A 13,962-nucleotide genomic window follows, 5' to 3' on the forward strand; every position below is an offset into this window, starting at 1 on the left:
AATACTCCAAGCTCAGAAGAGTAGAAGACACATATAAGGATGGTAAATGTACTGTCTTCAAGCAATGGGCCCATTGAAATTGTTTCATCAGTTCCTAGGCCCTTCCACTTCCTGCACCTTTATTTCCTCCTAAGTCTTATGTTTTGCATTATGAGTATGACTTCCATAATATTATGGTGGATTATGGTCCAACCCACCACTTTCAGGCCTGGACCTAGGAACTGAGGAAGACTGATATAATAGATATTGTAGCTAGCACAACTACAGACAAAAAAACTTATATTCCATTTTGGCATTTAATCATTTCAGCCAGAAATCAGCCAAGATTGCTGATTGTATTTAAACCCCTGGGTCCTGTACTATACAAGGATAGTATAGTATCCAGACTATCAGCCCATGAATTGACAAAACTTATTGTAACTGGGGGCAACCCAAGTTAATTTTAGAGAGTTATAAGGGTCTGAAACTTGTCTAATATCCAAAAACTTCAACTTAGGTACTTTCCCTTATTCTTCTTTTTCTTTATATTAAACATAGACTCTTTTCTCCTACATTTTCATTTCCCCATCCTCTACTCATCCCTTTTCCTCTCCACATCCTTCCTGTCTTGATCTACTCCCTTTCAGTCTCTCATTAGAAAAGAAAAGGCTTCTAGGAGGTAACAACCAAAATAAAATATAATTTGATAAAACAAAAACCATCATATTGAAGTTGGGCAAGACAAACCAACATAACAAAAAGACCCAAGAGAAGGCTTAAAAAATCTGAGACCCACTGATTTACACATTCAGAAGTCCATAAAATACTAATCTGAAAGCTACAGTATTCTGCAGAGGACCAGGTGTGAACCATATAGGCTCTGTGGTTGCAGGTTCAGTGTCTGTGAGCTTGATCAATTGCCTTTGAGAGCCTTGTTTTCTTAGTGTCTTCCATCCCTTTTGTCCCCTCCACTCCTTCTGTCGCCTCTTTCACTGAGTTCTCTGGTCTCTGACGCGATAAAACTGATAGAGACAGGAGATATCTTAGTTTGTAACTTCCACAAGGTGTATGAAACCACTTCCCTAACATATTTTGCATGCAGGAAATACTGTAGATCAACGGTTTTACAGTTGAGTTGGTATTTACTTTTCTCTTTTGGTAGCCTTCAGAGTACCTTTCCGTGTGACAGACACTAGAACATGGGAGTAAACTTTCTATGTAGATACCAGTTCATCCTCTCCATGCTCAGTGAGTTGTGTAGTTGTTGTCTTTAGCAAGAGGGTCTTGCTGCCAATTTGTAGAAAGCAATTGATTGTTTTGGCAATCAGTTATTTTTAGATTTCCATGGGACTCTTTTGTCTAACAACTCCATTGGTTGAAACCCAATCCTGGCACTGGAAATTTCATTTGTTGATGAGATGGCTAGTGTAGCTGGAGTTTTCTCCAGTCCTGCCCAGGCCTGTAGCTGCTCAGACCCAAATAAACACACAGAGGCTTATATTAATTAACACTGTATGGACTAATGACTCAAGCTTCTTACTAGCGAGATTTTACATCTTAAACTGACCCATAATTCTTATTTATGTTTAGCCATGTGACTTGGTACCTTTTCCCAGTTCTGCCTTCATATTTTACTTCCTCTGTGTCTGGTTGGTGGCTCCTGACTCAGTGTTCCTGTCCCCAGAGGCCAGCAAAAGTTCTGTCTCCCTCATTATTTGAGACTCAGAAGGATTACTTTCACATAGTATAGGAAGTTTCCACTGAACTAGGTTTTCATAATGCTACCCAAATGCTATTCAATTCTAAATGTCTCTCCCCTCATTCCCTCCTTCAATCTCATCTCCTCTCCCTATTCTTCCTCCTGGTATTCCCATTCTTATCCTCTTCCAACCTCTGGCTCCATTATACCCACCTATATTTCCCTTCCATCTAGACTGGAACTGGAGTTATGAGTGGTTATGAGCTACCATTTGAGTGCTGGGAGTAAAACTTGGGTCCTCTAGAAGAGAAATCACTGCTCTTAACCATTGACTCACCTCTCTAGTCCTTACAAAATTATTTTTAATGCAAAAAAATATATAAATATCTTAAATAATTATATTCATAACATAAATTGTGATACTGATTTTAGAGGAACTACTCCAACAGACACTTAATAGACATCTTTTTTGATTGCAATGAACCAATATTGACAATTTTTATAGTCATATCACCAGATGGAATTTATCAGAATTGTTATTTATTACTTTTCCATTTTACACCTTTGTTACTACATTTCCAATTTAATTAGAATATCTCAGTGTATAGTTTAATAAATTGGAACTCAATATGCCTACTTATCTGATAAGCTACCTCATTAGAATTACTATAGCCTAATAAATTAATATTTCTTGCAACTTCAGTACATTATTATAACTTGGAATTTGATGTGCAGATAAAACAAGAAGTATTCTCATTTTCTGTATATCATTTTCATACATTTTAGCCTTTCTATAGCTTGCATATGGAGATACCATCATACTCTCACATGTAATGGTTTTGTCCTGTTAAAACTACTGTGGATTCATATGTGTGCCTGTCCTGGTGTGCTCAGAAAACATTTTTTTTTTGTACTCATCCATTGCCTGTTCTCATTAATGGGAGAGTGATGTTTTGTGTATATGTTGACTTTCTCTCCTTTAGAATGATAGTGAGGAATAGCAGAAGAATATTATATGGTAGTTTATTTTCACTTTCTTAAGTCACTCAAAAGATTATCCACATTGAGTATACATACATTCACATGAACAATACACTAATGATGTATTCATTTATTTCCTCACATATCCAGTAGATTGTAGTGTATTTATGCTTTACATCCCAACCAAAGTTTCCTCTCCCTCATCTCCTCCTAATTTCTCCCCCAATTCCCCTCTTAAACCCCATCTACTCCTCCTCCACTGTTTCTCTTCAAATACAGGTAGGCCTCCAACCAATATCAGCAAGCCAAGGTATACCATGTTACAGTGAGACTAGGCTCCTCCTATTCTATTAAGGGGATAAGGCAATTCTGTAGGAGCAATGGATCCTAAAAGCAGGTGCCAGAGTCAATTCCTTCTCTTACTCTTAGGAGTCTCACAAAAAGATCATGTCACACAACCGTAATGTATATGCAGAGGGCCTAGTTCAGTCCCATGCAGGCTCCTTGGTTGTCAGTTCAGTCTCTGTGAGCCCCTGTGAGCCCACATTACCTGGTTTTGCAGTTTTTATTTCTTGGCATTTTTTCTTTTCTATTTTCTTCCTGGATCCTTGATCTCTCTTGTGCTTACAACCTTCCTCCCCCTCTTCCATAGGCTTTCTACAGCTTCACTTAATGTTTGTCTGTGAGTCTCTACATCTGTTTCCATCATTTGCTGTTGCAATCCTATGTGATGACAGTTGAACTAGGCACTAACCTATGAGAATAGCATAATATCATTAAGAATCACTTCATTGACTTTTTTCCAGTTGGGTTTGATTCCATCTTAAGTCTCTCGTGTATCCCACCATTGGGAATTGGTTCTCAGAGGTGATCTTCCTCTCAGAGTATAGGTGTACTGATGTGCTAGTCATTAGTTGGTCACTGCTACAATTTCTGTGCCATCTTTACCCTAGCATTTCTTATAAGCAGGACAAATTGTAGGTTGAAGAGTTTGTGGTTGGGTTGGTGTCTTATTCCCTCAAATGGAAGTCTTGCCTGGTTATAGGAGATGGTCAGTTCAGGCTCTATATCCTCCATTGTTTTGAGTTTTACCTAGGGTCATCCATTTAGAGTCCTTGGAGTTTCCATTGCTCTGGTTTCTACCTCATCCTAGAGATGTCCCAGATTCTAGTTGTCTCTCCCAGTACTCTTCTCCACCATCTACCCCCAAACTGATGCCTCATGCTTCCATCTTCTCTTTTTCTTCCATCTCCTTCCCTTGTTCACTGGCAATCTCTATTCTGTTTCCCCAGAACAGTGAGACTCAATCATCCCCTCCCCTCATTCTATTCATTGCTGTTTGTTACATAGCTTCTCTGGGTCTGTGGGCTGGAGCATGTTTCTGCTTTGCTTTACAGCTAATATCCACTTATGAGTGAGTTCATGCCATGTTTGTCTTTCTAGGTCTGGATTCCCTCACCTAAAGTGATCTTTTCTAGTTCCATTCATTAGCCTGAAAATTTTCTAATGTCATTGTTTTTTAACAGCTGAGTAATACTCCATTGTGATAATGTACCACACTTTCTTTATCCATTCTTTGGTTGAGAAATATCTAGGTTGTTTCCAATTTCTGGCTGTTAGGAAAAAATGCTGCTGTGAACATAGCTGTACAAGTGCCCTTGTGGTATGATGAAATGTCCTTTGAATATACTCCCCAGAAATGTATATCTCAGTCTTGGGGTAGATTGATTTCTAATTTTCTGAAATCCACCATATTGATTTGCAAAGTGGCTTGAACATATTTGCATTTTGAAAAGCAGTGGTGAAGTGTTCCCCTTGCTCTACCTCATCTACCAACTGAGTTGTAACCTGTGATTTTGATCTTAGCCATTTTGACTGATGTAAGAAGAAATCTCAGTGTATTTTGATTAGCATTTCCCCAATGATAGAGGATGTCGAACATTTCTTTAGGTGATTTTCAGCCATTTGATAGTCCTCTGTTGAGAATTCTGTTTGGATATGTACTCCATTTTCAAATTGGCTCATTTGATTTTTTGATAACTATTTTCTTGAGCTCTTTATATATTTTGGATATTAATCCTCTGTCAGATGTGGGGTTGGTAAAGATCTTTTCTCATTCTGTTGGCTACCCTTTTGTCCTTTCTTGTACAGAAGCTGTCTGTTTTTATGCCAATACCATGCAGCTTTTTATTATTCTACCTCTGTAATACAGGTTGAGATTAGGAATGGTGATGGCTCTGGAAGTTCTTTTATTGTACAGGATTGATTTAGCGATTTTAGGAGTTTTTGTTTTTTCATATGAAGTTCAGAATTGTTCATGTAAAGTCTGTCTATACTTGTGTTGAAATTTCAATGGGGATTGCTTTGAATCTGTAGATTGCTTTTGGTAATATGACATTTTTACTCTGTTAATCCTCCTGATCCCTGAGCATCTTTTCTTTCTATAAAGACTTGAAGCTCTTGTCAAGAAGATCTTTCACTTGCTTGGTTAGAGTTACACCAAGATATTTCATAATATTTCAGGCTATTGCAAAGGGTGTTGATTCTCTGATTCCTTTCTCAACTCATTTATCATTTGTAGATTAAAGAGATAGTCGTTTTTTTTTAAAAAATTTTTGAGTTAATCTTGTATCCAGCTACTTGACTAAAACTCTTTCATCAGCTGTATGAGTTCCTTTCTAGAATTTTTGAGTTTGCTTACGCACATTTTCACATCATTTGCCGATAATGCTATTCTGACTTCTCCCTTTCCTATTTGCACCCCCTTGATTTACTTTAGCTGTCATATTGCTCTATTATTCTAGCTGGAAATTCAGGTAATATATAGGATAGGTATGGAGAGCGTGGACAACCTTGTCTTACCCATGATTTCAGTGGAATTGCTTTGAGGTTTCTCTCCGTTTAATTTGATGTTAGCAATTGGCTTGCTGTATATTGCTTTTATTTTTTTTTTAGGTATGTCTCTTATATTGCCGATCTCTCCTAGACTTTTATTGATAAAGGGTTTTGGATTTTGTCAAAGAAATTTTCAGCATCTAATGAGATGATCATATGGTGTTTTTCTTTCAGTTTGTATATATGGTGGATTACATTGACATATTCTCATATGTTGAATCTTCCCGGAATCTCTGGAATAAAGCCTACTTGATAATTATGGATAATTTTTTTGACCTGTGCCTGGATTCAGTTTGACAGTAGTTTTTTTTTTTTTTAACTATTTTTACACCAATATTCATGAGAGGAATTGATTTGTAATTATCTGTCTTTGTGGGGCTTGGTTATCAGGGTGACATTTGCCTCATTTAAAGAATTTGGCAATTTTCCTTTTGTTTCTATTCTGTGTGAAAATTTTAGAAATATTGATGTTATCTCTTCTTTTAAACTTTGATGAATTTCTGCACACAAACCATCTGGCCCTTGTTTCTTTGGAGAGTCAGGGAGACTGTTAGTGACTGTTTCTGTTTCCTTTCATGTTGAAGGTGTATTTAAACTGTTTATCTGATTTTTTTTAACTTCATTAAGTGGTATCTATCAAGAAATTTGTCCATTTCTTTCAGTTTTTCCAATTTTGTGGAGTACAGTTTTTTTCAAGTATGACCTAATGATTCTCAGAATTTCCTGAAAGTCTCATGTTATGTCCCCATTTTCATTTCTGATTTTGTTAATTTGGATATTGTCTCTCAGCCTTTTACTTCATTTAGAAGAGCTATGATCTATTTTGTTGAAATTCTTGAAGAAACAAATCTTCCTTGCCAAATTGAATCCATTGACATTGAGAGATATTAATGACTAGTGCTTGTTAATTCCTGTTATTTGCTGTTGTTGTTGTTGTTGGTGTATGTGTGTGTGTTTCCCTTCTTTGTGTTTTGCTGTTTTCATAGTTGTAGGTAACTTCCTTAACTTGTGTTTTTTTTCTTTTATTATCTTCTTTAGAGCTGGATTTGTGGATAGATATTGATTAAATTTGATTTTTAATGAAATTTCTCATTTCTCCATCTATGGTAATTGAAAACTTTGCTGAAAATAATAGTCTGGTCTAGTATTCAAGGTCTCTTAGAGTCTGAAAGAGGTCTGTCTGGATTTTTCTGGCTTTTAGTATCTTTATTGAGAAGTCAGGTATAATGCTGATAGGTCTGCATTTATATTTTTTTGGCCTTTTTCCTTTGCAGCTTTTAATATTCCTTCTTTATCCTGTATGTTTAGTTTTTTGATTATTATATGGTGAGAGAACTTTTGTCCAGTCTCAATGATGTTCTGTAAGCTTCTTGTACTTTTATAGTTACTTCTTTCTTCCATGACTTTGTTGAATGTATTTTCTGGGCTTTTCAGCAGGAATTCTCTTCCTTCTCCTATTCCTATTAATTTTAGTTTTAGTCTTTTCATAGTTTCCCAGATATCCTGCATTTTTTTGTGCTAGAATTTTTTTGTATTTAACATTTTCTTTGACTGATGAACCTATTTTCTTTAACATATCTTCAATGTTGGAGATACTCTCTTCCATCTCTTGTATTCTGTTGGTGATGCTAGTATCTGCAGTTCTTGTTTGTTTACCCAGGTTTTATATTTCCTGAATCCCTTAGGTTTTGTTTTCTTTATTGCTTCTATTTCCATTTTTTAGGTCTTGAAAAGTTTTAGTTGTTTCCATCATCTGTTTGATTATTTTTTTCCTTAGGTTTTTCAACATTCTTTAAGAGATTTATTTATAGCCGGGTTGGGTGGTGCATGCCTTTAATCTCAGCACTCAGGAGACAAAGGGAGGGATAATCTCTGTGAGTTTGAGTACAGGCTAGTCTACAGAGCAAGTTCTAGGACAGGCTCCAATGCTACACAGGAAAAACCTGTCTCAAAGAACAAACAAACAAAAAAAAAACAGAAAAACAGATTTATTTCTTCCATTTCCTCCATTTTTTGTTGTCTTTTCCTCTGTTTATTTAATATATCTTTTCATTTCCTCTTTAAAAAATTCTATGAGCTTCATAAAGTTATTTTTAAGGTCATTTTCTGGTGTTTCAGCTGCTTTAGACTATATAGCATATACTAACCACATTGGTTCTGTAAGTACAATTAAATATCTTCTCTGATTTATACCACAGTTGTTAGGAAGAAATTCACCTATTTTTGAGAATAAATTTTTATTTTCCAACAATTGAGTAGGTCACAATCAACTAAAACTAGGAGAGAAATACTGGAATAATATAAAGAATCCTTTTTATTTCTTCAAGAGCAAAACAAAGAGACAAAATCAAGTGCGTGTCCAAGTGTCATCCTAAAAACAGCATAAAGAGATCATTAGAAATTAGGCTTCAAACATGATAATATTAAATCAGACTAATTGTGTTTATGTATTAACACTTGTTTTCTAGACCTATTCCTATGGTAATACAAGTCCTATTATTGTGTTGTCTGAGAATGTGAAATATAAAAACCAAGAAAGAAATTAAGCAGAGAATTAGAAACAACATGTTTTTAATGAATGAACATTTATGTGTAGATAAATTAAGGAAATAATCAGTATCACAGAAACTTTTGAACATTAGTGCGATTTATGCCTAAATAATCCATTTCTTGCCTTCAAAAGTATTCCAGTTATCTAAACTAGAAAGATCACATCAATGAGAACTGTTGAGCCTTATACTGGTGAGATTTAAGTACCAATAACTGAGGAATTGCAATTTCTCTCACTTTGGCTCTCCAGAAAACAGTTTCTTGAAAGGGATTGGTGTCCCAGTCCCTTTACTGAAAGTCTTCCTTGTCAAATGTGATCACAGTTCAGACTAGGTATTCACTTTTGCTAGGAGTCTTGCATGGGTTCATCCTTGTAGAATCCTGCGAGTTTTCCTATCACCAGCTTTTTACCTGAGTCCAGAATTTCACACCCAGCCTTCTAGTCATCTCTTTCAGTACTCTCCCTCTCCACCTCCCCAAAGAATTATTCATGTTTACCCAGTTTACCCAGGAGAACTCTTCTATTTCCCCTTTCCAGGGATGTCTATGCATGCCCACTTGGGCCCTCCTTGTTACATAGTATTTCTGGGGCTGTGGATGTAACATGGTTATCCTTTACTTTACATCTCAGAGTCAGTGAAAATTTTGTCTTTCTGACTCTGGGTCAATTTTTCCTTGTCCTAAATCCCATTTTACTCTGCACATTGGGTGTTCAAAAGCATATATCCATTATTGTCATATGAAAACCATAATTGTTGGCTTTCATAGAGGCAGAAGTATTTATTGTACAATAAAGAGCATAAAATTCATATCTATAAATACCAATTTACATCTTTGCTATTTATAATGGAAGAGCAGACATATTTTTACATAGACATTCTGGTAAGGCTAGTGACTGCAGTTGTGATGTTTTTTATAGTGATGAGAGTCCTGGTCGGAGGAGGGGTAGTAGTTTTGATGGCTGTGACAGTTATATTGCTAGATCGTGTAGTCACATTGGTAGAAGTAGTGATTGTGACGTTTGTAATGGTATAGTTGTTGAAGATGATGGTGACAATGATTGGTCTAGAGAGTAAATGGTGATGGATATGATAGTGTTGAGGAAGGGTGATGCTGACAAAGATGTTAATTGTTACTGTTGTGATAGTGATGTAAGGGTAGTAGGAAATGATGGTTGGGATGGTGATCAATGTATCATGGTGGCCATGCCTAGGTTGTAGTATTTAGATGTCATAGTAGCACTAGTGCAAGTGCTGACATCTCATAGTGTGGAGTGATGTTAAATTGACTGTGAAGTAATAACAATCATGTGTGCAAAAGTATTGCCATTATCTCATGCATGTGAAATAATTTCATATGTAATTTATTCTTCATAAAAACACTATGGCATGGATACTACAGTTATCCTCAGTTTGACCATTAAGAAAGTACAAAGAGATTACTTCATTTTGCCCAAGGTCACAGAGCTAGGAGGTCCTGAAAACTATACTCTGAACCAGGTATTTTGCCTTTGGTTCTTTATATTTCTTTCTTTCTTTCTTTCTTTCTTTCTTTCTTTCTTTCTTTCTTTCTCTCTCTCTCTCTCTCTCTCTCTCTCTCTCTCTTTCTTTCTTTCTTTTTCTGTCTCTCTCTCTTCCTTCCTTCCTTCCTTTCTCTGTCTCTGTCTCTGTCTTTATTTCTATCTTTATATATGTATGCATGTATGTATGTATGTTATTTAAATTTATTCATTTATTTTACATCCTAACTGCAGTTTCTCCTCCTTACTCTTCTCCAATTATCTCCCCTAGCTCACCTCTGTCCCACTCAAATCTACTCCTCTGTTTCTGTTCGAAAAGTTATAGGCCTCCTATGGGTATCAACACAGTATGGCATATCAATTTGTGGTAGGACTGTGTTCTTTCCCTTGGTCAGGCAACCCAGTATGAGAAACAGGTTCCCAAGACCTGCCAAAGTACCAAAAACAAGCCCTGTTCCCACTGCTATGAGTTTCACAAGTAGACCACATTATACAACAGTCACACATGTGTAGAGACCTTAGGGTCTCATCATGATGGCTCCTTTACTGTTGCTCCAGTGTCTATGAGCTCTTATGTGCTCAGTTTAGTTATCTCTGTGGGTTCCTTTTTGATGACCTTGAGCCCCCGGCTCTCACAGTCTTTCCATTATCTCTTCAACAGGATTCCCAATGCAGACACCAGTGCTTGGCTATGAATCTCTGCATCTGCTTTGGTTACTTACTAGATGAAGGCCTTCAGCTGGCAACTAGGGTAGTCACCAATCTGATTATAGGAAATGGCCAGCTCAGGCTACCTATCACGATTGGTGGGAGTCTTATCTGGGGTTGGCTTGTACATTTGAAAGTTTCCATTTTACCATGATTCTACCTTATTCCCAAATGCATCCCTATCAAAACATCTCTTTTATTACTCATACCCCAACTGGATCACTCATGTGATCCAATTCCCACTCATACCTAGTTTATCCAGGAGATTCTTCTTAGAGAAATCTATGCATCTCAGTTCTCTGTTGGGACCTCATTGTCACCTAGCCTCTCTGCAGTGTGGATTGGAACATGGTTATCTTTTACTTTAGTGTTAATATTCACTTATGAGCAATTAAATACCATGTCTTTCTTTCTGGATTTGGGTTATCTTACTCCGGATCATTTTTTTCTAGATCCATCCTTCAAATTTCTAGATTTACCTTCATATTTCATGATGTCAATGTTTTAACAGCCGAGTAAAATTCCATTGTATAGATATACCGCCACATGCCTATGGACATCTGATTTTTTAAAGAGGAACCAAAAATGTACAATGCAACAAAGAAGGCATCTTTTTACAAATGGTGCTAGTATAACTGGATGTCAGTGTGTAGATTAAAGCAAATATGTCCATATTTTTTGACTCTGGACAAAACTCATGTCCAAGTGAATCAAAGACCTCAACATAAGTCCAATTACAGTAAACCTGATTAGAAGAGAAAGTGAGAAAGAACTTTGAATTCATTGGTACAGGAAACAGCTTCCTGAATATAAGACTAGTAGCACAGACACTAAGATCAATATGTAATTAGTGGGACCTCATGAAATGAAATAGCTTATCTAAGGCAATGGACACTGTCAATAAGACAAACTACCAGCCTACACATGGTAAAAGAACTTCACTCACCCCATATGCAACAGAGGGCTAATTTCCAAAATATATAAATAACAAGAATCTAGACATTGGAAAACTAAATAATCCAATTGAAAAATGGGTTAGAGACCTAAACAGAGAATTCCCAAGAGAAAAATCTCAGATGGAATGGAAACACTTAAATAAATGTTCAACATCCTTAGCCACCAGGGAAATGTAAATCAAAATGACTCTGAGATTTTATCTTACACATGGCAGAATGGCTAAGACTTAAAACCAAAGTGGTAGCTCATGCTGGAAAGAATGTGGGACAAGAACACTCTTCTAACTGGGTGGTGGTGGCCCATGCCTTTAATCCCAGTGCTTGGGAGGTAGAGCCAGGCAGATCTATGTGATTTTGAGGCCAGCCTGGTTTACAGAGAGAGATCCAGGACAGGAACCAAAACTACAGAGAAAAACCCTGTCTCAAAAACCCCCACACATAGAAAAGAACACTCTTCTGTTGCTGGTGGGATCGAAAATTTATACATCCACCTTGGAAATCAATATGGTGGTTTCTACTTCAAGACTCAACTATATCACTCTTGACCATATAACGAAAGGATGCTCAATCATACCACAAGGACACTTGCTCAACTAAGATCATAGCAGCTTTATTCATAATAGCCAGAAATTGAAAACAACCTAGATATCCCTCAACTGAAGAATGGGTAGAGAAAATAGTTTTAATGGCTAAACTGTTGAAGTATGAAATTTCACTTATCACATACTTTGCTTGGGTCATGTGACACAGTTGTACAACCTCAACAACAAGACCATCAGATGATAACAATATAACAGAAAAGAAGAGTGTATTGTGGGAAGGAACTCCACAGTGAGTGGTGAGACCAGTGATCCTCTTTCACTAAACTTTATCTTTCCATGTGAGGCCCATTTCAACACGATGACCTTAAGAACCAAGCCTTTAAACCACTAGAGTTTGGAAAGAAATGACATCTAATCATAACTAGTTAATTCCACATCTCATGTACAAAGTTTGTTACAATGGCAGAAGGAAACGTTGTTCCATTTTAATAATTTTATATAAAAATTCATGAATTTCTTTCAAAAATTTATATGCAAAATAATATTTGGTGATTTTCAGACAACATGTGTCCATTGTATTCCAGTTGAAATGAAGGAAATAATATTAAGAAGAATATCTACTCAGTAGACAAATCCCCAGCGTGAATTAGTTTTTCGTCTTGTTTGAAATTATTTGACAGAATTTACTTAAGCATGGAAGTGTTAATTTTATTTATTTTCATAGCTTGAAGGTAAAGTCTGTCTTGGTTGGGAAGTCATGTGAGATGATCTTGAGTCAACTGGAACCATCACATCTGTGAGCAGGAAAGCAACAAATAAGAATGCTATTGTTTAGCTTATACTCTCCATTGTATTCAGTACAGTACTTTCCTTTGATTTTTTTTTTTTGGTTTTAGCCAAAACATAGGAATCAGTGTGTAGTATTGTCAGACACCAAGTCCAGTCTTCAAATTAAGTATCTAATATAAGTAAGAGCATTGTTTGTAATAGCCAAAACAGGGAAACAACCTAGATGCCCTTCAACTGAAGAATGGATAAATAAATTGTGGCACATATACACAATGGAATACTACTCAGCAGAGAAAAACAATGACATCATGAGGTTTGCAGGCAAATGGATGCATCTAGAAAAAAATCATCCTGAGTGAGGTAACCCAGACTCAGAAAGACAAATATGGTATGTACTCACTCATAGGAGGATACTAGATGTGGTACAAGGATGACTGGACTGCTACTCACATCACCAGGGAGGCTACCTGGAAAACAGGACCCCAAGAAAGACACGAGGATTGCCCAATGTTGGAGAAATGGCTGAGATCTACATGAACATCCTGGACATGAGTGGGAGTAATGAAGGGTGAGGGTCGAGGGAAAGAGAGCCTATGGGAGCAGGAGACCCCAGCTAGATCAAGAACAGAGAGGGAGAACAGGGAATAGGAGACCATGGTAAATGAAGACCACATGAGAAAAGGAAGAAACAAAGTGCTAGAGAGGTCCACAGAAATCCACAGATACCCCCACAATAGACTGCTGACAATGGTCGAGAGACAGCTGGAACTGACCTACTCTGGCGATGGGATGGCCAAACACCCTAATAGTTGTGCCAGCAACCCCATCCAAGGACTGAGGGATCTGGATACAGAGATCCACGGCTAGGCCCTGAGTGGAGCTCAGGGAGTCTAATTAGCGAGAAAGAGGAGGGTTTATATGAGCAAGAATTGTTGAAACCAAGTTTGGATAAAGCACAGGGAAAAACAGCCAAACAAATGGAAACTCATGGACTATGAACCAAAGCCTGAGGTGCCCCCAACTGGATCAGGCCCTCTGAATAGGTGAGACAGTTGATTGGCTTGATCTGTTTGGGAGGCATCTAGGCAGTGGTACTGGGTCCCCTGCTCATTGCATGAGTTGGCTGTTTGAAACCTCGGGCTAATGCAGGGACGCTTGGCTCAGTCTGGGAGTAGGGAACTGGACCTGCCTGGACCGAGTCTACCAGGTTGATCTCAGTCCTCGGGGGAGGCTTTGCCCTAGAGGAGGTGGGAATAGGGGGTGGGCTGGGGGGAAGTGGAGAGGGGCAGTAGCGGGGAGAACAAGGGAATGCGTGGCTGATATGTAGAACTGAATGGTATTGTA

The sequence above is a fragment of the Peromyscus leucopus genome, chromosome 1, assembly GCF_004664715.2.
Source record: "Peromyscus leucopus breed LL Stock chromosome 1, UCI_PerLeu_2.1, whole genome shotgun sequence".
NCBI classification, from domain to species: Eukaryota; Metazoa; Chordata; class Mammalia; order Rodentia; family Cricetidae; genus Peromyscus; species Peromyscus leucopus.